Source organism: Macrobrachium nipponense, chromosome 49 (assembly GCF_015104395.2).
Source record: "Macrobrachium nipponense isolate FS-2020 chromosome 49, ASM1510439v2, whole genome shotgun sequence".
NCBI classification, from domain to species: domain Eukaryota; kingdom Metazoa; phylum Arthropoda; class Malacostraca; order Decapoda; family Palaemonidae; genus Macrobrachium; species Macrobrachium nipponense.
In genome coordinates this window covers 7,848,852-7,876,647 of record NC_087224.1, presented here as the reverse complement: position 1 = coordinate 7,876,647, position 27,796 = coordinate 7,848,852, and the positions used below count along the sequence as shown (strand labels likewise).

General features: G+C 34.1%; 1 pseudogene; it reads right to left on the bottom strand.

Moving 5' to 3' along the window:
- The window catches only part of LOC135205196 (E3 ubiquitin-protein ligase UBR5-like), a 132,258-nt pseudogene extending 105,205 nt beyond the window's left edge, over window positions 1–27,053 (bottom strand).
- Between the last annotated feature and the right edge of the window lie 743 nt (window positions 27,054–27,796).

Here is a 27,796-nt window from a genome sequence, read left to right as displayed (position 1 = left end):
GTAATATGTAAAGGGAAATGAAGAATATGTCTAAAAGTGTTGCATCCATACTTGACTCAGCTTGAAAGGAAGTCAATCTTTCTTAAATCTTTGTTGTTTATTACTTCACTGAGATTATCATTTTATATCCCTCAAAAAAGTTTCTGCTATCTCTTTCGTTTGAAAATATATTCATAAAATAAAATTAGAAACAATATTCAGTAACAACCTGACTAAAAGCTAAGGCTGAGTTGAAGAATGCGAAGTCTGTCCACGGAGTTCATCTAGATCTGAGCTAACGATACCAGATGCATCCATCTGATTATTATTATTTTTTTCGTTATCAGATATGTCCAGACATACTATTTGATATTGGATTGAAAATGTTCGGCAGTCATAATGGGAATTCTGTATATTTAATTACTGAATATGTAAAGATATAACATGCAAAATATTGTTGAAACTGCAACCTTATATCGCTAATTGGCAACTCAAATCTCTTGCTGAGACGACCACGCAACGACGCCTTGCAGCTCTCATTCTCTCGGCAATACCGTCAAACTTGAATCATTTACGGATGCAACATAATAAGACATATTCTTCATTTTCTCTTTACATATTACACGCATCTAAAATCTGAAAGTACCAGCGTATTCAAGGGGCATTTGTTGTATGAAAACACAAGTTTTATTTTACCTTGATGGCGTTAATGATGCAAAATCCGATGAGAAGTAAAAACAGGTCTAAAGAATTAAATGTTTCCCTCTTCAGTTTTACTTGCTGTAATTCCTTTATGTTTTATCTTATTGATTTCAGGAACAGATGACATAGTGCACAATTAATACCGAATCCTATGATATGACCTAACCTTTCCTATCTTGAGCGAAGCGTGAGATAATTGCAGAAATATAACCATATTGCTAGTGTTCTAAGCCACAGACGAAAATAATGACACACTGAGCGAGCGGCCTACCTCCCATTACCAGCCAATCAGAGGCCACCAAACAAACGTCTCGTAAGCCCAAGAATCTACCTTAAATGAATCGGCTATAGGGGCCGGAGGATTACTGCAAACACATTTCTGTAATGCCTACAGTGCACCACGTGAAACGCACTTACGGAATTAAAATATGAATACCTTACGAGCAACTTTATTAACCTTTCTAATAGTACCCATCTAAAGTGTTTATCACTAAATTCTAATCAATAATAATAATAATAATAATAATAATAATAATAATAATAATAATAATAATAATAATAATAATAATAATACTTATTATTATTATTATTATATTATTAGTTATTATTATTATTATTATTATTATTATTATAATTGGTAATAAAAACGATTACTCTAATAATATCCTAATTTTTAATAAACACGACGCCCGTGATGCACCTGTCTCCTATACAAGTCACAAGACCATTAACTGACCGAAATCAATGCGACGATATTTTCCAGAATTTATCAGATCAAAAAATGGGTCGTCCTGGAACAGTCCCATCCAGGTCTAATTACTGCTGATTTGTTTTCAGCTGTCGTGAGATCTCTCGAGATATTTAACCCTGAGGAGAGATGACGGTGGGTTCAAAACTCGCCTTACGAATTCTTCTTCTTCTTCTTCTTCTTCTTCTTCTTCTTTTCTTTTCTTCTTCTTCTTTCTCCTTTTACCTTCTGCTTTTTCGAGGTTTTTGTTTATCTTGCTTTGCAACCAGCTTTAGCCATGACGCTCCTCCTCCTCCTCCTCCTCCCTTCTCCCTCCCTCCCTCTACCCATCCTTTCCTCCTCCTTCTCCTCCCTCCACCAATCCTTTCCCTCTTCCTTCCCTCCCTCCACCCATCTAGTCCTCCTCCTCCTCTACCAATCGCCATTCTTCAGCTTAGTCCTCCTCATCCACCCATCTCTTTCTTCTTCTTCTTCTTTTTCTTCTTCTTCTTCTGAAGAGGAGTAGGAGGAGGTCAAATGAAATTAGAGTGGCATCGGAGAAATTCCAGTGAGAAATAAGCGAAGAAGAGAAAATCTGTTGAGAGCAGAGGAAAAGAAAAAAGAAAAAAAAAAAAAACTTTTGGAAACTGTAATGGCAAAAGGGGTCCTTAGGAAAAGTGGCCAGTTCGCCTTTCCTTTGGCCAGAATATCCGTTAGCTCTCGTCTTTCGAGTAAAAAAAATCGACCGATAGTTCTAAATGTATTCTGGATAATGGCAGCTGTGAAAATGCTAAGAGAATCTTAAAGAAATCTAAGATTTTTTTTTTCTGTTTCAATATATTTCAAATAATATCAGCCGTGAGAATGTTGGTCTTTTAAAATGTTTTTTTTATGTTTCTCTAAAATATATTTTAAATAATATCAATCGTGAGAATATATTGGTCTTTTAGAATGATAAAAGATTAGATATATATATATATATAGATAATATATATATATATATATATATATATATATATATATATATATAATACTATATATTTTAACATACACTAATATATATAGTATATATATATATATATATATATATATATATATATATATATATATATATATATATTTATATATATAATATATATATATATACATATATATATATATATATATATAATATATATATATATATATATATATATATATTGGATGTATTTTTAATTTAAATAATATCAGCTGTGAAATTGTTTGAGTCTTGAATGAATAATTAAAGAATAAGCTAAGAGGTCGTATAATATATATATATATATATATATATTATATATATATATATATATATATATATATATATATATATAATTCTCTAAATGTATTTTAAATACATCAGCTGTGCATATACATATATCGAACTACAAATGTCCTTTAATATCTAATTCGCTCCTAACCTCGGAATTAATATATTTTCATATATGCTTAACCTAGGGGGAATTTATTAAGCGATAATAGAATGGCGATAATAGAATAGTCCTGGAAGGCTGGTAAAACCAAGCAAGGGAATTTTTACAGAGCGGAATTGCATGCAAGCAACTGCCTGGATTGTGGTGCGTTGCCTTTTGGCAATTTTATTAATTTACGCCCGAGGCCAAAGGTTCAAATGGAGGGTTCCTTCCAGCTATTCAATCTTGATTTATATCGCAGACCGCCGCGAATACTTTTGAAAGTATTTTTTATCACCCTGGGAATAAATAATTGCACCAAAAGCAATCTCATCTTTTTCGTCCTTCCTCTGAATGTGTTGAAATGGACAGGCATTAAAACAAAGAGGGGACTTCATGACGTGTCAGTATCTGTTTTATGTGGTAATCAAGCCAAAGGTTTTTTTTTTTTTTTTGTAATCCTGACATTTATATTTTGGGTGTTCAAAGTGCTTCACCTTTAGTTTACTGTCCGTGAATGATTTAATTGATAAATATCAGTCACACAGCAGGCAACCATTTGAGTTGAGTTTTTATTGTCTACATTATTTGTACTTTAGAATTTATTTTCTTCTATTACTCTAGAATGATTTTCTAAATGTTCCTCTAGACTACAGCATTCTATTTAACAATCCCTATGCAAAGTGGGATCTACTTTCTATAAAAAACGGAAATGCACGACATCTTAGCGCGAAAAGTGGTAATCATAAAAACTCTTTTTGCCAATGTTTAATATACGGCGTTTTCATTTCACTACACTCGGGAGCATTCTTGCGTTCATGGAAGTCTTGGTACAAATTATTTTATTCAGCGCTACCTTTACAAATTGTGTATTTTTCTATAGAGGCTGAGATGAAAGCGTCTTAACCTTGACAGAGAAATAACTATGAATAAGTTTACTCATTCACTTAACTGCAAGATATAGCATCATCTCTATTCCGTAGCTTCTTACTAACAGCTGATACTGAAATATAATCTTCTACCTCGCCATAACACTTGGCACTATTTGCACTATCTTGCACTATCATGCACATTTAAATTACATGATCTATAAACAGAAACATGTATTCGACGACTTCTGAGATTTGTTATATTATGTAGGGTACGTTTTTTATTTTTTTATACTATCTAGGGAGTTTCGTTTTTTTTTCATAAAAACTGTAGATGTTTTTTTTGGAAGTTAAAATCTATGGGTGCTGTTTTTTGTTATAAAACCTCGGGGAGATTTTTATTCTTTATAAAAACTATGGGATTTATCTTTGTTTACTATAAAATCTAGGGGATTTTTTTATGCGTCATAAAATCTATGGGAACGATTTTTGTTACAAAATCTATGGGAGCTGTTTTTGTTATAAAATCTATTGGTGTTTTTTTTTTTATAAAACCTAGGGGAGTTTATTTTTGTTTGAAATTTTTGAGGGTTGTTTATGTTATAAATCTATGGTGGCTGCTTCTTAACAAAATCGACGGAAATTTTTTATATAAAAAAAATCTAGGGAGAGTTATCTTTGATATAAAAATTTATGGGAGTTGTTTTTGTTACAAAATCTAGATTAGCATTTAGTTGATAAAATCTATGGGAGTTGTTTTTGCTACAAAATCTGGAATATTTTTTTTTTATAAAATCTATATGAATTTTTTTTTTTTTTTTTTTTTTTTTTTACAAAATCTACAGTACTTTTTTTTATAAAATCTATGGGACTTGTTTTTCTTACAGTATCTAAAAATATATTTTTTTTAAATCTAAGGGAGTTGTTTTTGTTAGAATATCTAGAGTATTTTTGTAGAAAACCTAGAGAGTAGTTTTTTTTATAATAAAAGCTAGAGTAGTTTTTTTTTTTGTTTTTTTTTTTTTATAAAATCTATGGGAATTATGTTGGTATAAAGTCTAGGAGGCCTGTTGCTGTCGGGGTGAGATGTTTCGAGAGCTGAATAGAGCCAAGATGAAGAATAGAGTAGAGACACCCAAAGATAAGAAGAGAAAATTGCGCATGAGAGAGAGAAGTGAAGACTTAGTCTGGTCTCCGTGGAATGGCGAGGACATATCGTGAGAGATGGCTGTTGTCACTTGGAAAAAATATGGAAAGGATAAACTCGAGTGAAAAGAATGAAAATAAGAAAGATATATAAGTATTTATATATATATATATTATTATGATATATATATATATATATATATATATATATTTTATATATATATATATATATATATATATATATATATATATATATATATATATATATATATATATAGTGTGTATGTATACAAGCGATATAGAAGGGATTCGATAACGTCAATTAATTTAATTTTTGCGTTTTTATTGAATTTATCTAACGAATATGTGATACAAACAGTAAAGAGTTAAGGTTTTATATTTCATTAATTAGACTGCGATAATCTCTCTATTTTGATATATAATACATGTGATAGTGATATATATATTATATATATATATATATATATATATATATATATATATATATATATATATATATATATATATATATATACATCGAGCTACAATGTCCGTTTAATATCTAATTCGCTCTACCTCGGAATTAATATATTTTCATATATGCTTAACCGAAGGAAAAAAAAATTTTTCTCGATAATAGATTTACCTGTACCTAGGCGCGAAACGCAGGTACATTCAAATCCAGGCACGTCAGTGGAAGCTCTTCCACCCCACCACCGCGAGAAGCCAAAGGTTTTGTTGTCAAAAAGCGCTACTTACACTACTGGAGTCAAGGCGGGTTGATGTTGTCTCCAAACCAACGAATACCTCAGCGCGAGAGGTATTTGAGGGTGAGAGACGACATAAACTTTTGGGCCTCTCGCGGTGGTGGGGTGGAAGAGCTTCACTGACGTGCCTGGATTTGAATGTACCTGCGCTCGCGCCTAGGTTACAGGTAAATTCATTATCGAGAAAAAATTTTTTTTTCCTTCGGTTAAGCATATATGAAAAATATATTAATTCCGAGGTAGAGCGAATTAGATATTAAAGGACATTGTAGCTCGATGTATATATATATATATATATATATATATAGATATATATATATATATATATATATATTATATGAAAATATATTAATTCCGGGTAGAGCGGATTAGATATTAAAGGACATTGTAGCTCGATGTATGTATATGAATCACGGTAATGTGATAGACTTATATATATATATATATATATATATATTATATATATATATATATATATATATATATATATATGATATATATAATAAAAGTCTATCACATTACCGTGATTCATATAGATATATCGAACTACAAATGTCCTTTAATATCTAATTCGCTCTACCTCGGAAATAATATATTTTCATATATACTTAACCGAGGGGGAATTTATTAAGCGATAATCGAATTGGTGATCGACAGGCGCGACCAGCGACCTCTCAACTCCAGGACTGGCAGTGAAGCCTTAAACCACCCCGACACCCCAGTGCCAGTGCTGGAATGAGAGGTCGCTGGTTCGCGCCTGTCGATCGCCAATTCTATTATCGCTTAATAAATTCCCCCTCGGTTAAGCATATATGAAAATATATAATTCCGAGGTAGAGCGAATTAGATATTAAAGGACATATATATATATATATTATATATATATATATATATATATATATATATATATATATATTATATATATATATATATATATATATATATATATATATATATATATACATATATATATATATATATATATATATATATATATATATATATATATATATATATATATATGAACAATTCGAATACCCTTTATTCTTCAGACCATACAAACACATACACCACACATACATACACACACACACACACAAAACATTTTGTTTCGGCCGATACTCTTACACTACATCAAGCTTTAACATTTTTTTTAAAATTTCATAGTACGAATGGACCCCGACCATTTCTTCACTGAAGCGTGAACTTTCAAAAGTTTATGCCGTGAATAAGTACCCCAGTCCTTTCTAAAGCTAGACGTAGGAGGGGGGAACAAAAAGAGGGTGGGGGCTGTAATAAGTAACAGAGAAATACCTTTTTATTTCAAAATGGTACAACATTGACGTCAGATGTATTGAGTTATGCATCGTCTACCATACTACACCCAAGATGCTTTCCGTTCAGATTATATTTTTATGGAGGTTTTCATATACACTGACTTATGTCATTGTCAATTTGGGGATCGCAAGATGAAATACGTATCAATTATTAGGCTACAACTAAAAGTGTTTTCTGTTCTGGCTAATATTTTGATAAACGTTTTGATAAACATGGACTTATGTCATTTGTCAATTTGGGGATCGCAAGATGAAATACGTATCAATTATTAGGCTACAACTAAAAGTGTTTTCTGTTCTGGCTAATATTTTGATAAACGTTTTGATAAACATGGACTTATGTCATTTGTCAATTTGGGGGATCGCAAGATGAAAATACGTATCAATTATTAGGCTACAACTACAACTGTTTTCTGTTCTGGTTCTAAACTAATATTTTGATAAAACGTTTTGAATAGCATTCCACTTATGTAAAACTGGCATTTTGTGCAGCATAAAAAATTGAGGCATCTATCACTTACTATGTTAAAACTAAAGGTGTTTTCTGTTCACACTTATGTTTTGATGAACGTTGACTTACGTACAGTATGTCAATTGCGCGGCATAAAATTATTTTACCAGATGTGTTCGTTAGTGGATTGTTTTTTTCACATTTTTTTAAGTTGAAACTCTTTAAAGTTTTTATGAAATTAAACCTGGACATCATTCACGCCTGTATTAAGATTCAAAACGTACCTGAAAAATTAAATCAAATACATCTTTTAAATATTTTTTATTTGTCTTTAAGATGCAAAACATGCACGATAAAGTATGACTAATTTTTTTTAAATCCTTATTAGCCATTAGGAACAAATGAATATACTGAGAAGAAAATCTCAATAAAGTTTCATAACAGGAAAATATTTATCCTTTCGGAAGTCTTATTGAAATTCTTACGCTTGCTGTTAATATTATTAGATATTTTACGTCTCCCAAAATTCTTATTAAAGTTATAAAGACTTAAAGCATTGCAAAATATCCTCGGCGGAGATTATGTTAAATATTGTTAAATAGAATGAATGAATCACGAAATTCAGGTTATAAAGCCAAGAACTCAGGCACGTTCAACCAATCAGCGCTCAACACAAGAGGAAGTTGGAGTGGTTGATATGAAATAATAGTTAGAGGTTACTGGACAGCAAAAACTGAAGAAAGGAAACACGAACGGCGGTACAGTAAAAGGCTGAAATGTGGAGGGAACTATAGTCATTCACATAAGGTAGATTCTTGTGCCTACGAGACGGACGTTTGTTTGGCGGCCTCTGATTGGCTGTACCAGGAGGTAGACCGCTCACTCAGTCTGTCATATTTCGTTTGTTAGCTTAGAAAACTAGCAATATGTTTTTATTTCTTCAATTTTCTCACGTTTGCAAAAGATAGGAAAGTTTTTGTCATACCAAAGGATTTGGTATTAAATGTACAACTAAATTATCTCTTCCTGAAATCATTAAGATCAAACACAAAGGAATTACAAAGAGGAAAAGTGAAGAGAGAATCATTCCATTCTTTATACCTGTTTTATTTATCATCGGATTTTGCAAAATTTATGCGATCAAGAGAAAATAAAATCTTGTGGTTTTAACAATAAATCACCCTGAATACGCTGGGGCTTTCAGATTTTAGATGCGTGTAATATGTAAAGGGAAATAAAGAATATGTCTGAAAGTGTGCATGCATACTTGACTCAGCTTGAAGGAAGTCAATCTTTCTTAATTCTTTGTTGTTCATTACTTCACTGAGATTATCATTTTATATCCTCAAAAAAGTTTCTGATATCTCTTTCGTTTGAAAATATATTCATAAAATAAAAATTAGAACCTATTCAGTAACAAACCCGACTAAAAGCTAAGGCTGAGTTGAAGAATGCGAAAGTCTGTCCGCAGAGTTCGTCTAGATCTTAGCTAACGATACCAGATGCATCCATGATTATTATTATTTTTTTCGTTATCAGATATGTCCAGACATACTATCTGATATTGGATTGAAAATGTTCGGCAGTCATAATGGGAATTCTGTATATTTAATTACTGAATATGTAAAAAAGATATAACATGCAAAATATTGTTGAAACTGCAACCTTATATCGCTAATTGGCAACTCAAATCTCTTGCTGAGACGAACACGCAACGACGCCTTGCAGCTCCCATTCTCTCGGCAATACCGTCAAACTTGAATCATTTACGGATGCAACATAATAAGACATATTCTTCATTTTCTCTTTATATATTACACGCATCTAAAATCTGAAAGTACCAGCATATTCAAGGGGTATTTGTTGTATGAAAACACAAATTTTATTTTATCTTGATGGCGTTAATGATGCAAAATCCGATGAGAAGTAAAAACAGGTCTAAAGAATTAAATGCTTCCCTCTTCAGTTTTACTTGTAGTAATTAAATCCTTTATATTTATCTTATTGATTTCAGGAAACCAGATGACGTAGTGCACAATTAATACCGAATCCTATGATATGACCTAACCTTTAATATCTTGAGCGAAGCGTGAGATAATTGCAGAAATATAACCATATTGCTAGTTTTCTAAGCCACAGACGAAAATAATGACACACTGAGCGAGCGGGCTACCTACCGTTACCAGCCAATCAGAGGCCACCAAACAAACGTCTCGTAAGCCCAAGAATCTACCTTAAATGAATCGGCTATAGGGGCCGGAGGATTACTGCAAACACATTTCTGTGATGCCTACAGTGCACCACGTGAAACGCACTTACGGAATTAAAATATGAATACCTTACGAGCAACTTTATTAAAACCTTTCTAATAGTACCCATCTAAAGTGTTATCACTAAATTCTAATCAATAATAATAATAATAATAATAATAATAATAATAATAATAATAATAATAATATAATACTTATTATTATTATTATTATTATTATTATTATTATTATTATTATTATTATTATTATTATTATTATTGGTAATAAAAACGATTACTCTAATAATATCCTAATTTTAATTAAACACGACCCGTGATGCACTGTCTCCTATACAAGTCACAAGGACCATTAACTGACCGAAATCAATGCGACGCCATTTTCCAGAATTTATCAGATCAAAAAATGGGTCGTCTGGAACAGTCCCATCCAGGTCTAATTACTGCTGATTTGTTTCAGCTGTCTGAGATCTCTCGAGATATTTAACCCTGAGGAGAGATGACGGTGGGTCAAACCCGCCTTACGAATTCTTCTTCTTCTTCTTCTTCTTCTTCTTCTTCTTCTTCTTCTTCTTCTTCTTCTCTTTCTCCTTTTACTTCTGCTTCTTCGAGGTTTTTTGTTTATCTTGCTTTGCAACCAGCTTTCGCCATGACGCTCCTCCTCCTCCTCCTTCTCCCTCCCTCCCTCTACCCATCCTTTCCTCCTCCTTCTCTCCTCCCTCCACCAATCCTTTCCTCTTCCTTCCCTCCCTCCACCCATCTAGTCCTCCTCCTCCTCTACCAATCGCCATTCTTCAGCTATTCCTCCTCATCCACCCATCTCCTTCTTCTTCTTCTTCTTTTTCTTCTTCTTCTTCTGAAGAGGAGGAGGAGGAGGTCAAATGAAATTAGAGTGGCATCGGAGAAATTCCAGTGAGAAATGAGCGAAGAAGAGAAAATCTGTTGATAGCAGAGGAAAAAGAAAAAAGAAAAAAAAAAAACTTTTGGAAACTGTAATGGCAAAAGGGGGTCCTTAGGAAAAGTGGCTAGTTCGCCTTTCCTTTGGCCAGAATATCCGTAGCTCTCGTCTTTCGAGTAAAAAAAATCGACCGATAGTTCTAAATGTATTCTGGATAATGGCAGCTGTGAAAATGCTAAGAGAATCTTAAAGAAATCTAAGATTTTTTTGTTTCTTTCAATATATTTCAAATAATATCAGCCGTGAGAATGTTGGTCTTTTAAAATGTTTTTTTTATGTTTCTCTAAATATATTTCAAATAATATCAATCGTGAGAATATATTGGTCTTTTAGAATGATAAAAGATTTATATATATATATATATATATATATATATATATATATATATATATATATATATTATATTTATATATATATATATATATATATATAGATATATATATATATATATATATATATATATATATTGGATGTATTTTAATTTAAATAATATCAGCTGTGAAATGTTTGAGTCTTGTTGAATAATATAAAGAATAAGCTAAGAGTCGTATATATATATATATATATATATATATATATATATATATATATATATATATATATATATATAACTAATCTCTAAATGTATTTTAAATAACATCAGCTGTGCATATACATATATCGAATTACAAATGTCCTTTAATATCTAATTCGCTCTACCTCGGAATTAATATATTTTCATATATGCTTAACCTAGGGGGAATTTATTAAGCGATAATAGAATGGCGATAATAGAATAGTCCTGGAAGGCTGGTAAAACCAAGCAAGGGAATTTTTACAGAGCGGAATTGCATGCAAGCAACTGCCCGGATTGTGGTGCGTTGCCTTTTGGCAATTTTATTAATTTACGCCAGAGGCTAAATTAGGTCAAGAGGAGGGTCCTTCCAACTATTCAATCTTGATTTATGCTCAGACCGCCGCGAATACTTTTGAAAGTATTTTTTATCACCCTGGGAATAAATAATTGCACCAAAGCAATCTCATCTTTTTCATCCTTCCTTTGAATGTGTTGAAATGGACTAAAGGCATTAAAACAAAGAGGGGACTCCGTAACGTTTCAGTATCTGTTTTATGGGGCAATCAAACCAAAGGTTTTTTTTTTTTTTTAATTCTGACATTTATATTTTGGAAGTTCAAAGTTCTTCGCCTTTAGTTACTGTCCAGTGAATGATTTAAATGATAAATATTAGTCACACGGCTGCCGACCATTTGAGTTTGAGTTTTTTATTGTCTACATTATTTTGCTACTTTAGAATTTATTTTCTTCTATGTTACTCTAGAAATGATTTTCTAAATGTTCCTCTAGACTACAGCATTCTATTTAACAATCCCTATGCAAAGTGGATCTACTTTCTATAAAAACGGCAATGGACAACATCTTAGCACGAAAAGTGGTAATCATAAAACTCCTTTTGCCTATATTTAATATATGGCATTTTCATATCTTAACCTTGACATAGAAATAACTATGAATAAGTTTCCTAATTTACTTAACTGCAAGGTATAGCATCTCTACTCCATAGCCTCTTGCTAACAGCTGATACTGAAATATAATCTTCTACCTCGCCATTAACACTTGGCACTATTCACAGTATATAAATAAATACTACAGCACACATATAGTAAATTACATGATCTATAAACAGAAACATGTATTCGACGACTTTTGAGATTTGTTAGAATATGTAGGGTACTGTTTTTATTATACTATTTGGGGAGAGGTTTTTTTTTTTGTCATAAAATCTATAGATGTTGTTTCTTGTTATAAAATCTATGGGTGTTGATTTTTGCTACAAAACATCGGGGAGTTTTTATTCTTTATAAAATCTATGGGATTTATCTTTGTTATAAAAATTATGGGAGTTGTTTTTGTTACAAAATCTAGAGTAGCTTTTTTTGATAAAATCAATGGGAGTTGTTTTTGCTACAAAATCTAGAGTAGTTTTTTTTTTTTTTTTTTTTTTTAATCTATGGGAGTTGTTTTTGTTACTAAATCTAGAGTATTTTTTTTTATAAAATCTATGGGATTTGGTTTTTTATATAAAATCTATGGGATTTGGTTTTTTATATAAAATCTATGGGATTTGGTTTTTTAAATAAAATCTATGGGATTTGGTTTTTTAAATAAAATCTAGAGTATTTTTTTTTATATAATCTATGGGGGTTATGTTACAAAATCTAGGGGCCCTGTTGCTGTCGGGGTGAGGTGTTTCGAGAACTGAATAGAGCCAAGATGAAGAATGGAGTAGAGACAGCCAAAGATAAGAAGAGAAAATTACGCATGAGAGGGAGAAGCGAAGACTTAGTCTGGGTTCCGTGAATGGCGAGGACATAGCGCTGAGAGATGGCTGTTGTCACCTGGAAAAAAAAAAAAAAAAACATACATACATATATATATATATATATATATATATATATATATATATATATATATATATATATATATATATATATATATATATACATATTCTACAATATCTAATTCGCTCTTACCTCGGAATTAACGCATAGAGTGAATTGGATATTAAAGGACACTTGTAGATTAATACATTATTGCGAGGCAATTTGACGGAAATCAATCAAGCAAGCAAGACACTCAACTTCATATTAATCAGATGAGGAGCCAAAAAAAAAAAGACGGAACCCTAATGACGAAACTTTGAATAAAGAAAAAGGGGGAAAGAAATAAGAATGTCTGGCCATCTCGTTAAGATTCGACGAGAGCGAAGCGCCTTTACACAGTTTTGCATAAATTAAATTTACACCCAGATTTTTTTTTTAAGGAAGAACTGGAGGTTGCATTCATTACGGGGGGTGGGGGTGGGGGGTGGGGGGTGGGGGTTCATTTTTGATGTTATTTAACGTGAATTTATGCAAAGGTACGTCATGAATATGTTTAGCGGGGACTGGGAGACGATCAGGGAGGGCATTAAAGATTTATAGCTTTTAATGTAAACTTAGGCAGAGCTCGTTTTTATAATGTAATTATGAATCTACGTAAGATGATGAAGCAGGGATATACATACTTACATACATATATATATATATATATATATATATATATATATATATATATATATATATATATATATATATATATATATATATATATGTATATGGTATACACATACATATATGCATAATATATATATATATATATATATATATATATATATATATATATATATATATATATATATATGTATGTATATATACACATACATATATGCATATATAATATATATATATATATATATATATATATATAAATATATATATAATGGACATTGCATCTATTTATCAATGTCAAGAAATTACTAGCCACTTAAATATCACTTTTCTTTAGTGTTAACTAATACCATGCATCCTACAATTTCTTATACAGACAGAAATTATATAAAATATTTTCCTTGTTTAAAAGCTAAATCCTAAAATCACAAACTTAGATAAAGACTAAATAAACATAATTCACTTGTTTAAAATGAATTACCAAGCAGGGGAGAGTGGGGTAAGAAGCCCCCCTAAAGGAGAAATCTTTATATTGTCTACATTATTGCCACTATTGACCTAATAGAGATATTTCTAGAAAGTTTTGTTATTACTGTATCAAATTTTAAACATTTGAAACAGTGTAGAGAATCATATAACGCTCACTTGAGATATAATAAAAAAAATATTTTAGATAATCGAATAACGCCTACTTCAGATGTAATCAAAATTTTTTTACACCTAAAATCAGATGATTCATATTTCCAGCCCTGAATATTAAACTCGAACTCTCGCATCACAGAACTTCAGATAAATGTAAAACATGGGACAGCCTGTAAAAAAACGCATTACCAAACATGGAACGACGGAAAGTTTTGAAATACATTCTTTACACCGGACATTGTTGTTGATTTTTGTTGTTGTTTTTAACATAAAAACAAACTAGTTGCTAGTTATTGCAAGAGAACACAATGTAGGTTAATTTGGAAAAATATAAAATAAAATCCCACTGTTTTGATGAAAATTTTTAATTGATTCGGGTCTAAATAAACTGCTGAAACTGTCATATAGACCTCCATCCTTTATCAAAGAACGAGAAGAAGAAGAAGAAGAAGAAGAAGACGAAGAAGAAGAAGAAGAAGAAGAGAGGGAAAAGAAGGAGGAGGAGAAGAAGAAGTAGAAGAAGTAGAGGAAACAGAAAAGAAGAAGAAATAAAGGAAAAAGAAGAAGAAGAAGAAGAAGAAGAAGAAGAAGAAGAAGAAGAAGAAGAAGAAGAGAAACAGAAAAGCAGAAGAAGAAGAAGAAAAAAAACAGTAGTAGTAGAAGAAGAAGAAGAAGAAGAAGAAGAAGAAGAAGAAGAAGAAATTACGAAAAGTTAGACGAGAAGACTTTCTCCTTCAAGGTCTTACCACGACCACTCTAAGAAGGAGAAGCAACTGTGGTACCCAGTTCATTGTGCTTAGCATATTTTCAATTTGCGTCCTCTTAAAATTATTTTCTATAAATTTATGCACAACTCGTTACGAATAACTCATTATGAATTTTATCAATTGTAGGAGGAAGGAATGGCGTGTGCCTCTGTCCCATAATATTGAGAATTTATTAAAGAATGGTTCTGTGTTCATTTAGCTATCCAAGTCTCTCTCCTATATGAAGCATGTATGAAAATATGAGTTTATCAAGGTTGGTTCTTTATTCATTTATCTACCTGAGCCTCTCTCCTAAACGAATCTTGTATGTATGTATATATATACGTATATATATATATATATATATATATATATATATATATATAGATATATATATATATATATATATATATATATAGTAATGTATATAAATAAAGGTTTTGGTGCCTTTCATTTTTCCTCCGTGGCAAAAACCTTCATTTATACATAGCATCACGTTTTATATACTCCGGGATCAAGTTATTCATATATGTATATATGTATATATATACGCACATACATAGTACCACACATACACACATTTTTATATATATATATATATATATATATATATATATATATATATATATATATATATAATATATATATATATATATATATAATTATTTTGGGGGAGCGGCTAATTACAAAAATAGTTGAAAATACAAAATGAGACGAAATATACAAAAACAGTTTATAAATTTCCAGGAAAAATAAGCAAATCTTAAATTACAGATCCTGCAGTAATGAAATATAAAGAGAAGACAAGAAAAAAAAAAAAAAAAAACTCCGGCTACTTTCCAGTAAAATTAGTAATTGAATCATTTTTCTCTGAGAGGAGACGAGAGAGGAAAGGTACAAAAGAATATTAATATATTATTTATAATATCATGCTACGCAGCAGCATCCTCGCTAAAATGAAAATCTGGTCCCCCGCACCGATTGCATTTACATTAATTGCCGAACTTCTGCGCCGAACCTCCCTGCTGAGCTCGGAGAATATAATTGCATCTTAGAAGTAATCGGAATTATTCATACGGTGTGCATTTCCATGATTCGTATACAGCCAGCTAAATTCCGAGGACTATTTTTTATTACGTAGAGCATTAACTGCAACATCATGAATTTATCGTGTCTGGTTTTTTTTTATATGACTTTAAGCAACATACGTTGAATATGCATGACATATAATTCATCACGAGCGTAAATTCTATTAATGTCACTAGAGGGCGGGTGTTCGCTTTAAAAATGATATGAAAAATGACATGCACATAAACTTGGCAAAAAACAGGGAAAATAAAAAAAAAATAAAATAGCGCGGGTTTGTCGCACTATACTTTGCAAGAAGAACATTATTTCAGTGAATTCAAAACAGTTTTAATAACAACCGAACCATTTCAGACTCATTATCATAACCTTTTAATTTTATTTTACCAAATTATTGTTGCATTAATTTTATTCGTGTTTCAACAGTTGAGAGACACTGTGCGACATTTTTTTTTATTTTGTTTTGTTATTAAACTTTTTTTAATATAAGAATTTTAACGCATATTTCATGATTCTGGAAAGGAAGTTATTACAAGTTTATTTCTTATATTTTCAGAAATAACGGAGCACCTGTGCTTTAAGAGAATAATGCTATCACTTATACTATAGGTAGAAGTGATAGCAATCATATGGGATAATCTTGTTTTTATCGTCTCACAAGAAATAAAAACAGCCATCCCTATCTCGCGCAAAAGAAAAAAAAATAATAAAAAAATGAAAAGTAAAATGCTACTAAGGAACAATGAATATTAATAACTCTTACTAGCATACGTAGAGCGAGTGATAGCAGTTATATGGGACAATCTTGCTACCTGAGAAGTTTTACAATATTCCATCGTCTTAACAGACTTGGAAACTCCCATCAAACTCCACTTCACCCAATCTCTCCCGGAAAAAAAGGAGAAAAAAAATACAGAATAATAAGAGGAAGACTGGTAAGACCAAGCACGGGAATTTTTACAGAGCTAAATTGCATGCAAGCAACTGCCCGGATTGTGGTGTGTTGCCTTTTGGCAATTTTATTAATTTACGCCCGAGGTCAAAGGTCAAATGGAGGGTCCTTCCAACTATTAAATCTTGGTTTATGCGCAGACCGCCGCGAATACTTTTGAAAGTATTTTTTATGACCCTGGGAATAAATAATTGCACCAAAGCAATCTCATCTGTTTCGTCCTTCCCCTGAATGTGTTGAGATGGACTAAAGGCATTGAAAGAAAGACGGGACTCCATAACGTTTCAGTATTTGTTTTATGTGGCAATCAATCCAAAGGTTTTTTTTTTTTTTTTTTTTTTGTTTTTTTTTTTTTTTTTTTTTTTTTTTTTTTAATCCTGACATTTATATTTTGGAAGTTCAAAGAGCTTCGCCTTTAGTTACTGTCCAGTGAATGATTTAAATGATAAATATCAGTCACACAGATGGCGAACATCTGTTTTTTATTGTCTACATTATTTTGCTACTTTAGAAATTATTTTCCTATATGTTACTCTAGCAATGATTTTCTAAATGTTCCTCTAGACTACAGCATTCTATTCAACAATCCCTATGCAAAGTGGATCTACTTTCTATAAAAACGGCAATGACAACATCTTAGCATAAAAAGTGGTAATAATAAAAACTCTTTTTGCCTATGTTTAATATATGGCATTTTCATTTCACTACACTCGGGAGCATTCTTGGGTTCATGGAAGTCTTGGGTACAAATTATTTAGTCAACGATACCTTTATAAACTATATGTATTTTCTATAGAGGCTGAGATGAAAAGCGTCTTAACCTTGACAGAGAAATAACTATAAATAAGTTTACTAATTCACTCAACTTATAGGTATATCATCTCTATTCCGTAGCCTCTTGCTAACAGCTGATACTGAAATATAATTTTCTACCTTGCCATTAACATTAAAAAAAATAATACCTTGCACATCTAAATTACATGATCTATAAACAGAAACATGTATTCGACGACTTCTGAGATTTGTTATAATATGTAGGGTACTGTTTTTATTATACTATTTAGGGAAAGTTTTTTTTTTGTCATAAAATCTATAAATGTTGTTTTTTGTTATAAAATCTGTGGGTGTTGATTTTTGCTATAAAATCTCGGGGAGTTTTTATTCTTTATAAAATCTATGGGAGTTATCTTCGTTATAAAATCTATGGGAGTTTTTTATACGTTATAAAATCTATGGGAGTTTGTTTCTTATAAAATCTATGGGTGATATTATTTTATACAATCTAGGGAAGTCTTTTATACATTATAAAAACTATCGGAGTTATCTTTGTTATAAAATCTAGGGGATTTTTTTATGCGTTATAAAAATCTATGGGATTTATTAATGTTATAAAATGTATGGGAGCTGTTTTTGTAATAAAACCTAGGGAAGTTTAATTATTGTTATGAAATTTATGAGGGTTGTTTATGTTATAAATCTATGGTAGCTGTTTTCTTAACAAAATCGACGGGAATTTTTTTTATACAAAATCTAGGGAGAGTTAACTTTGTTATATAAATCTATGGAAGTTGTTTTTGTTACAAAATATAAAGTAATTTTTTTTCTAAAATCTATGGGGAGTTTTTTTTTTGTTACTAAATATAGAGTAGTTTTGTTTATAAAATCTATGGGAGTTGTTTTTTGTTATAAAATCTAGAGTTTTTTTTTTTTTTAGAAAACCTAGAGTAGTTTTTTTAATAAAAAGCTAGAGTAGTGTTTTTTTTTTTTTTTTTTTTTTTTTTTAATAACTATGGGAATTATGTTAGTTACAAAGTCTAGGGGGCCTGTTGCTGTCGGGGTGAGGTGTTTCGAGAACTGAACAGAGCCGAGATGAAGAATGGAGTAGAGACAGCCAAAGATAAAAAGAGAAAATTGCGCATGAGAGGGAGAAGCGAAGACTTAGTCTTGGCTCCGTGGAATGGCGGGGACATATCGGTGAGAGATTCCTGTTGTCACTTGGAAAAATAGTGGAAAGGATGAAGGCGAGTGGGAGAAGAATGAAATACGAAAGATATCTATAAGTAGATATAGATATTATATAATAGATATATAGTACATATATATATATATATATATATAGATATATATATATATATATATATATATATATATAATACTATATATATACATATATATCATATATATATATATATATATATATATATATATATATATATATATATATAGTATATATAGATATATTATGTGTGTGTATACAAGCGATATAGAAGGGATTCGATAGCGTCAATTAATTTCAATTTTGCGTTTTATTTAATTTTTTTATCTATCGATTATTGTGATACAAACAGGAAAGAGTTAATGTTCTATATTTCATTAATTAGACTGGGATAATCTCATCTATTTTGATATATAATACATGCAATAGTGATTTATATATATATATATATATATATATATACTATATATATATATATATATATATATATATATATATGAAAAATTCGAATACCCTTTATTCTTCAGACCCATACAAACACACACACACACACCCTACCTACACACACACACCTATATCACACACACACACACACAAACATTTTGTTTCTGCCGATACTCTAAACACTACATCAAGCTTTAACATTTTTAAATTTCACAGTACGAATGGACCCCGGCCATTTCTTCACTGAAGCGTGAACTTTCAAAAGTTTATGCCGTGAATAAGTATCCCAGTCCTTTCTAAAGCTAGACGTAGGAGGGGAAAAAAAAAAAAAGAAGGTGTGTGGGGGGGGGGGGGGGCGGGCTGAATCTATTCCCTGTCCTTTGAAATAAGCCGACAGAAGCAATACGCCCCCAACGTGGCTGTAATAAGTCACAGAGAAATACCTTTTTATTTCAAAAAGGTTACAACATTGACGTCAGATGTATTGAGTTATGCCTCGTCTACCATACTACGCCTAAAGCTGCTTTCCGCTCTGAATAATATTTTTATAGCCGTTTTCATACACACTGACTTATGTCATTTGTCAACTTAGGGATCGGAAAATGAAATATGTATCAATTATTACGCTACAACTACAACTGTTTTCTGTTCTGGCTAATATTTTGATAAACGTTTTGAAAGGATCGACTTATGTAAATTGGCATTTTGTGCAGAATAAAATTGAGGCATCTATTACTTACTATGTTACCACTAAAACTGTTTTCCGTTCGGACTAACGCTTCGATGAACTTTGACTTACGTACAGTATGTCAATTTGTGCGGCATAAAATTATTATTTTACTAGATGTGTTCGTTAGTGGATTGGGTTTTTTCACTTTTCTTTTATTCAAGTTGAAAATCTTTAAAGTTTGTATGAAATTACACCTGGACATCATTCACGTCTGTGTTAAGATTCAAAACATACCTGAAAAATTAAATCAAATATATTTTTTTAATATCTTTTTATTTGTCTTTAAGATGCAAAACATACACGATAAAGTATGATGACTAATTTTTTTAAAATCCTTATTTGCCATTAGGGAACAGACGAATATACTGATAAAGAAAATCTAAAATGAGAGTTTCATAACAGGAAAATATTTACACTTTCGGAAGTCTTACTGAAATTCCTACGCTTGCTGTTATTAATATTATTAGATATTTTACGTCTCCCAAAATTCTTATTAAAGTTTATGAAGACTTAAAGATTGGCAAAATATTCTCGGCGGATATTATTGTTAAATATTGTTAAATAGAACGAATGAATCCCGAACTTTAAGGTATAAAGCCAAGAACTCAGGCACGTTCAACCAATCAGCGCTCAAGACAAGAGGAAGTTGGAGCGGTTGGACAGCATGATAAGAAATAATAGTTAGAGGTACTGGACAGCAAAAACTGACGAAAGGAAACGCGAATGGCGGTACAGTAAAAGGCTAAAATGTGAAGCGAACTAGGGGCCGGAGGATTACTAAAAACACATTTCTGTGATGCCTACAGTTCCCCACATGAAGTGCACTTACGAAATTATCCCCCTACGGAGAGAACGCTGTAAAAATGTAAATGAAATTAAATTTTATTCAAGTTTACATGTCAGGTGGTCTTTGCATAAAACCTCGTAAAATACGAATACCTTATGAGCAAGTTTATCAACCTTTTTAATAGTACCCATCTAAACTGTTTATCACTAATTTCTAATCAATAATAATATTGGGTTAGGTCGTCAATGGCTGGTTAAGCAACATTGTGGCTGGTCAGTCGTTGGATGGGTGACCGCTCTCCTCGGCGTTGATTCTTCGGTAAAGGATCTTTACCATAATTTCCTCAGTCGACTCAGCTGTAAATGAGTACCTATCCCTGATGGGGTAGGGTCCAGCTGTGGGTTAAATAGCAAAACTCAGCAATGATGGAAAGAAATGAAGGAATAAACAACAACGACGTAAATGGAACCTCTGGCAACAGAGGAGCTTCGTCCGGCAGCCAGGTATTCAACCCAATTGAAGGGGAAGATGGTCAGGTACTTGGAGGTCGTCATCCAGCAACTGATCACCACAGCGACAGTAACCAACAGCCTGAGATTGGAGCTACAGAAGCAAACCAAAGGAAGAAATGGACAAGAGAAGAAAATAAGGAAATATGGAGATGCTACATCAGAAGCAACCAGACGGAGAGAGGATATAGAAGAAGGTTGGTCAACATTTGGAATGAGAGGAATGACACCCCCCAAACAGAGCAGAGGCTGGCAGACCAAGTAAGGAACATAAAGAAAAAGAAGAACTGGCTCTCCCTAACAGAAAGAAAAGAACTGGAAAGGGAAATGTCACACGACAACGAATTACACGAAGACGAACTGAGAGACGATGCCACAGAAACCGACAGGGATGATGAGGTATCAAACAACGACATACGAAGAAACACCGAAGAAGTAACAGAGAGGACGGAATGGGTAGAAAAGATTAGACAATGGATGGAGCCAGATACAGAGAGAACAAAGATCCCCTCCATGAAAGCCTGCAACACCAAGAAATTAAGGCAGAAAACAAGTGAGGTCAATGAAATAATGGGCATAATATGCACCACCAGTATCACAGACACAAATAACTTGGCATATGCAAGAGCAAGATTAGTAGCAGAACTGATGGTGATTCGAACACCAACACCACCAGCACAACCAACCCAACAGAAACCAAAACAGCAACCACCTTGGAAAAGGCGCCTGGAAAAGAAAATCATGGTGATGAGTTCTGACTTGAGTCAACTGAAAGAGATGGCAGAAAAAAGGCTAAGAAGCAAGAAAACAAGGGAGAAACTCAACGAAAAATACAAAGTACAAAAAAGGGGACTAAACAGCACAATAGAAGATGTAAAACAGAGGCTTAAGGCCAAAGCACATAAGATCCAACGGTACATGAACAGGAATAAGGGATACCAACAGAACAAATTATTCGGAACCAACCAGAAAAGACTATACAGGCTACTAAGAGGGGAAGACAACCACCAAGAAATTCCTGAAGCCGAACCAAGTAAGAGACTCTGGGAAAACATATGGAGCAATGCGGTATCACACAACAAACATGCAACATGGCTCCAGGAAGTCAAGGAAGAAGAAACAGGGAGAAAATAAACAAAGATTCACAGAGATCACCACAAAGACACAGTCAGACACCAACTAAAGAAAATGCCAAACTGGAAAGCCCAGGTCCCGAGTGAAGTCCATGGATACTGGCTCAAAAACTTCAAGGCCCTACACCCACAAATAGCAGAACAACTCCAGCATTGTATCTCAAATCACTATGCACCCAAATGGATGACCACAGAAAGAACATCCTTAGTACAAAAAGACAAGAGTAAGGGAAATATAGCCAGCAACTACAGGCCTATCACCTGCCTACCAATAATGTGGAAGTTACTAACAGGTATCATCAGTGAAAGGCTATACAACTACCTAGAGGAGACAAACACCATCCCCCACCAACAGAGAGGCTGCAGAAGGAAGTGAAGGGGCACAAAAGACCAGCTCCTGATAGACAAAATGGTAATGAAGAGCAGTAGGAGAAGGATGACCAACCTAAGCATGGCATGGATAGACTATAAGAAAGCCTTCGACATGATACCACACACATGGCTAATAGAATGCCTGAAAATATATGGGGCAGAGGAAAACACCATCAGCTTCCTCAAAAATACAATGCGCAACTGGAATACAATACTTACAAGCTCTGGAATAAGACTAGCAGAGGTTAATATCAGGAGAGGGAGGGATCTTCCAGGGCGACTCACTGTCCCCACTACTCTTCGTAGTAGCCATGATTCCCATGACAAAGTACTACAGGAAGATGGATGCCGGGTACCAACTCAAGAAAAGAGGCAACAGAATCAACCATCCGATGTTCATGGACGAAATCAAGCTGTATGGTAAGAGCATCAAGGAAATAGATACCCTAATCCAGACTGTACGGATTGTATCTGAGGACATCAGGATGGAGTTTGGAATAGAAAAATGCGCCTTAGTCAACATACAAACAGGCAAAGTAACGAGAACTGAAGGGATAAAGCTACCAGATGGGAGCAACATCAAACACATAGATGAGACTGGATACAAATACCTGGGAATAATGGAAGGAGGGGATATAAAACACCAAAAGATGAAGGACACGATCAGGAAAGAGTATATGCAGAGACTCAAGGCGATACTCAAGTCAAAACTCAACGCCGGAAATATGATAAAAGCCATAAACACATGGGCAGTGCCAGTAATCAGATACAGCGCAGGAATAGTGGAATGGACGAAGGCAGAACTCCGCAACATAGATCAGAAAACCAGGAAACATATGACAATACACAAATCACTACACATAAGAGCAAATACGGACAGACTATACATAACACGAAAGGAAGGAGGGAGAGGACTACTAAGTGTAGAGGACTGCGTCAACATCGAGAACAGAGCAACTGGGCAATATCTGAAAACCAGTGAAGACGAGTCGCCAAAGAGTGCATGGGAAGAAGGACTAATAAAAGCAGATGAAGACCCAGAAATATACAGAGACAGGAGAATGACAGACAGAACAGAGGACTGGCACAACAAACCAATGCACGGACAATACATGAGACAGACTAAAGAACTAGCCTGCGATGACACATGGCAATGGCTACAGAGGGGAGAGCTAAAGAAGGAAACTGAAAGGAATGATAACAGCTGCACAAGATCAGGCCCTAAGAACCAGATATGTTCAAAGAACGATAGACGGAAATAACATCTCTCCCATATGTAGGAAGTGCAATACGAAAAATGAAACCATAAACCACATAGCAAGCGAATGTCCGGCACTTGCACAGAACCAGTACGAAAAGAGGCATGATTCAGTGGCAAAAGCCCTCCACTGGAGCCTGTGCAAGAAACATCAGCTACCTTGCAGTAATAAGTGGTACGAGCACCAACCTGAAGGAGTGATAGAAAACGATCAGGGAAAGATCCTTTGGGACTATGGTATCAGAACAGATAGGGTGATACGTGCAAATAGACCAGACGTGACGTTGATTGACAAAGTCAAGAAGAAAGTATCACTCATTGATGTCGCAATACCATGGGACACCAGAGTTGAAGAGAAAGAAAGGGAAAAAATGGATAAGTATCAAGATCTGAAAATAGAAATAAGAAGGATATGGGTTGTGCGAGTGGAAATTGTACCCATAATCATAGGAGCACTAGGCACGATCACAAGATCCCTGAAAAGGAATCTAGAAAAACTAGAGGCTGAAGTAGCTCCAGGTCTCATGCAGAAGAGTGTAATCCTAGAAACGGCGCACCTAGTAAGAAAAGGGATGGACTCCTAAGAAGGTAGGATGCAAACCAGAACCCCACACTATAAATACCACCCAGTTGAACTGGAGGACTGTGATAGAGGAAAAAAAAAAAATAATAATAATAATAATAATAATAATAATAATAATAATAATAATAATAATAATAATGATAATAATAATAATAATAATAATAATAATAGAAATAATAATAATAATATGTTTTGTTAAAATTAACTGCTGCTTCAGGCACTATTAATCTTATAAAGAGTCTTCTCTATCTTTCTGATGACGGCTTTCTCGTTGTTGCTTAGACTGGCGAGCAACGCACCAAAGGGCATGGTAAAATTCGGTTGAGCCATTTGATTTATTATTGCTTATACAATTCTCTCTCTCTCTCTCTCTCTCTCTCTCTCTCTAACGCGACGTTTCCTCCTGATCGACAGGACATTATCAAGCGATAACTGCTGAGGGACTGAATTCCAGTGTTGTTGTTGTTGTTGTTTAAGATTAAGCTGGCCTTGTGCAGCACGGGCTCTTGCTCACAGAGCAGCCCGTAATTCATATTAGTATGAGATGTGAGATGCTTAGGATATGCAATCTTTATTGGTGATCAATGAATGAGTGTGGTGAAGGTGATTTGATTATTGAATGAACGGATTTGATGGGCAAGGTGTGAAACCCTTTAAACCCTAAGGTACCCTTCAGTCGTAGGAAAAGCTGGATAGTAGTAAGTGTTGGCTAGTAGGAGAGACCAACAGATTGGAAAGAATGAAGGTTTGAGTTGTAGGCACAGTTAGCTAGTAAGGTAGCTCGTGAATTTCTGAGACATGTTCCTTTTCCGGTCCGCCTTTCTTTGGGTGTGTGTTGTCTGGTGAGTGTGGTGGATGGATAGTGATGAGCGTGAGGGAGGAGGGTGATGAAGGAGGCAAGAGGTGAATGGGGATGTCTGTTACAGAGGTTTGTCTTTTTTGTCGTTGCATGTTATGTGGGTTAGGTTGGATGTGGTAGTGGTCATGATTGTTGGCATCATGTGCTGCAAGTCAGGGTTGTGTTCTGTTCCTACCTAGGTGGTGGGTATGGAGCATAGGAAACTGCTAATCATCGGGTGTTTGCTAGAATGTGCTTTGTGATTTGAGTGGTGTGCATTCATTTCCTATGTACCTATCTCTTAGTTGCTCCGTTTCTGGACAGTCTAAGAGGTAGTGTTCTAGAGGTTCTTCTGGAATTCTTTCGCAGTACTTAACATGGCCTGGGATCGCCTACTATCTTTTGCCAAGTGCATTGGTATCCCAGCCTTAGACGATGAATTATGACTGCTAGTGCTCTTGACATATCTTTGGGAATATCATGTGGTTGCAGACTGGTGGTGTCTACATACCACTTTGCAGTGTTAGAGCCTCCAAAGACCGCTCTCCTGACTTTGCTTTCTTCTTGCACTTGACAGTATGCTGAGGCTTTGCTTTTAAGTTGAGTCAGTGAGTGGCTGATTTTAATACCTATGTTGTTAATGTGCAACCCACTCTTTGCTAGGGAGTCTGCTTCTCCTCATTTCCTTGGATTCCTATGTGACTTGGATCCAGTTGAGAGTAATCTGTCTGTTTCTGATTTGGTGGATGTTAGCAATTGCCCATATACTGTCAGGAGTTTGATATTTTCTTTTTGCCTTGCCTTTTGTTTTGTGATGGCTTGTATTGCTCCTTTTGAGTCGGTGTGGATAGTTGTGTTTCCTAGTTTGTGTTGAGAGTCTTCTAGCGCTTTAGCGATTGCTATCAGCTCAGTCTGTAGAGTGGAGGCGTTATCTGAGAGCCTCCAGCTCCCTTTTAGTGATGTTGAGTAGACTCCTGCTGCCGCTGCAGGAATGCTGAGGTCTACTGATCCATCTGTAAAGTATTCATTTGTGGCTGTCGTTTTCCTTATTGAATCTTGTGCTGCTTGTTTCAGCGTGTTGACGGTGCATGCTTCTTTGCTTGCCGGTAGGACTGTGTAGTTGATATTGAAGAGTTCTGATTTCCAGGGTGGGTGCTGGTTCTACATACTCAGCAAGAGGAGAGTCTTCTCTGATGTCAGCAGCATGCTTTTGCATGCCTACTCTTCTCAGTGTTTCTAAAAGGTTGCCAGAGTATGTCTTCATGGCTGCTTCTTCTTCCTTGTATTGGTGGTGCATGAAGGCTTTATAGAAAAGTTTGATATCCTCCGGGGGCGGAATGTTCCTTCTCTCTTCCTCCGTCATGTACCACTTGTCAAGGGCGGCTCGAGTTTCTCGGTTTACGAGTTTGTTCGAGTACCCATTGTTAATTAGCATCTGGGATGCTCGGTCGAGTTCGAGGTGTGTGTCCTGCCACGTCGAACAGTGCGAGAGGGCCCACCTGACGAGAAGGCCTGACGGTGGTGGTCTTGAACCGCGCAGGACACTCGCTATCACCATTCAGACAAAGCTCCGAGGTTCGTAGCTTTGGTGTAAACGGTCGTCGCCAACTTCTGATTCGTCTTCGTGACAAGGACTCGAGGAAGGGGAGCCGATCGTTGCTGCTGTACTCGACAGTGAATAACGAAGCAGTCCATGAAGAAAATAATAGAGGAACACGTCCGCCCCATTGAGGAAGGAAAGAGAGTGTCCCTCATTATTTACTACAAGAATCGGCGTACGAAAGACCTCCTGATGAAGAACAACCCATCCCCACCGGCAGGAGACCCCCTGAAGCAGTCCAACGTCGTCTACCGATACGTATGCCCCCCCGCCCAAGGATGCCCTGGGATTTACATCGGCATGACGACGATGCGCCTGTCAAAAAGGATTTCCTGCCACGACCCAGGAGGGCGCCATTAGGCAGCACGCCCTTGCAGTACACCGCAGAAACATCACGAGAGACGACATCGTCAGGAATACTAAGATCATCGGGAGAGCAC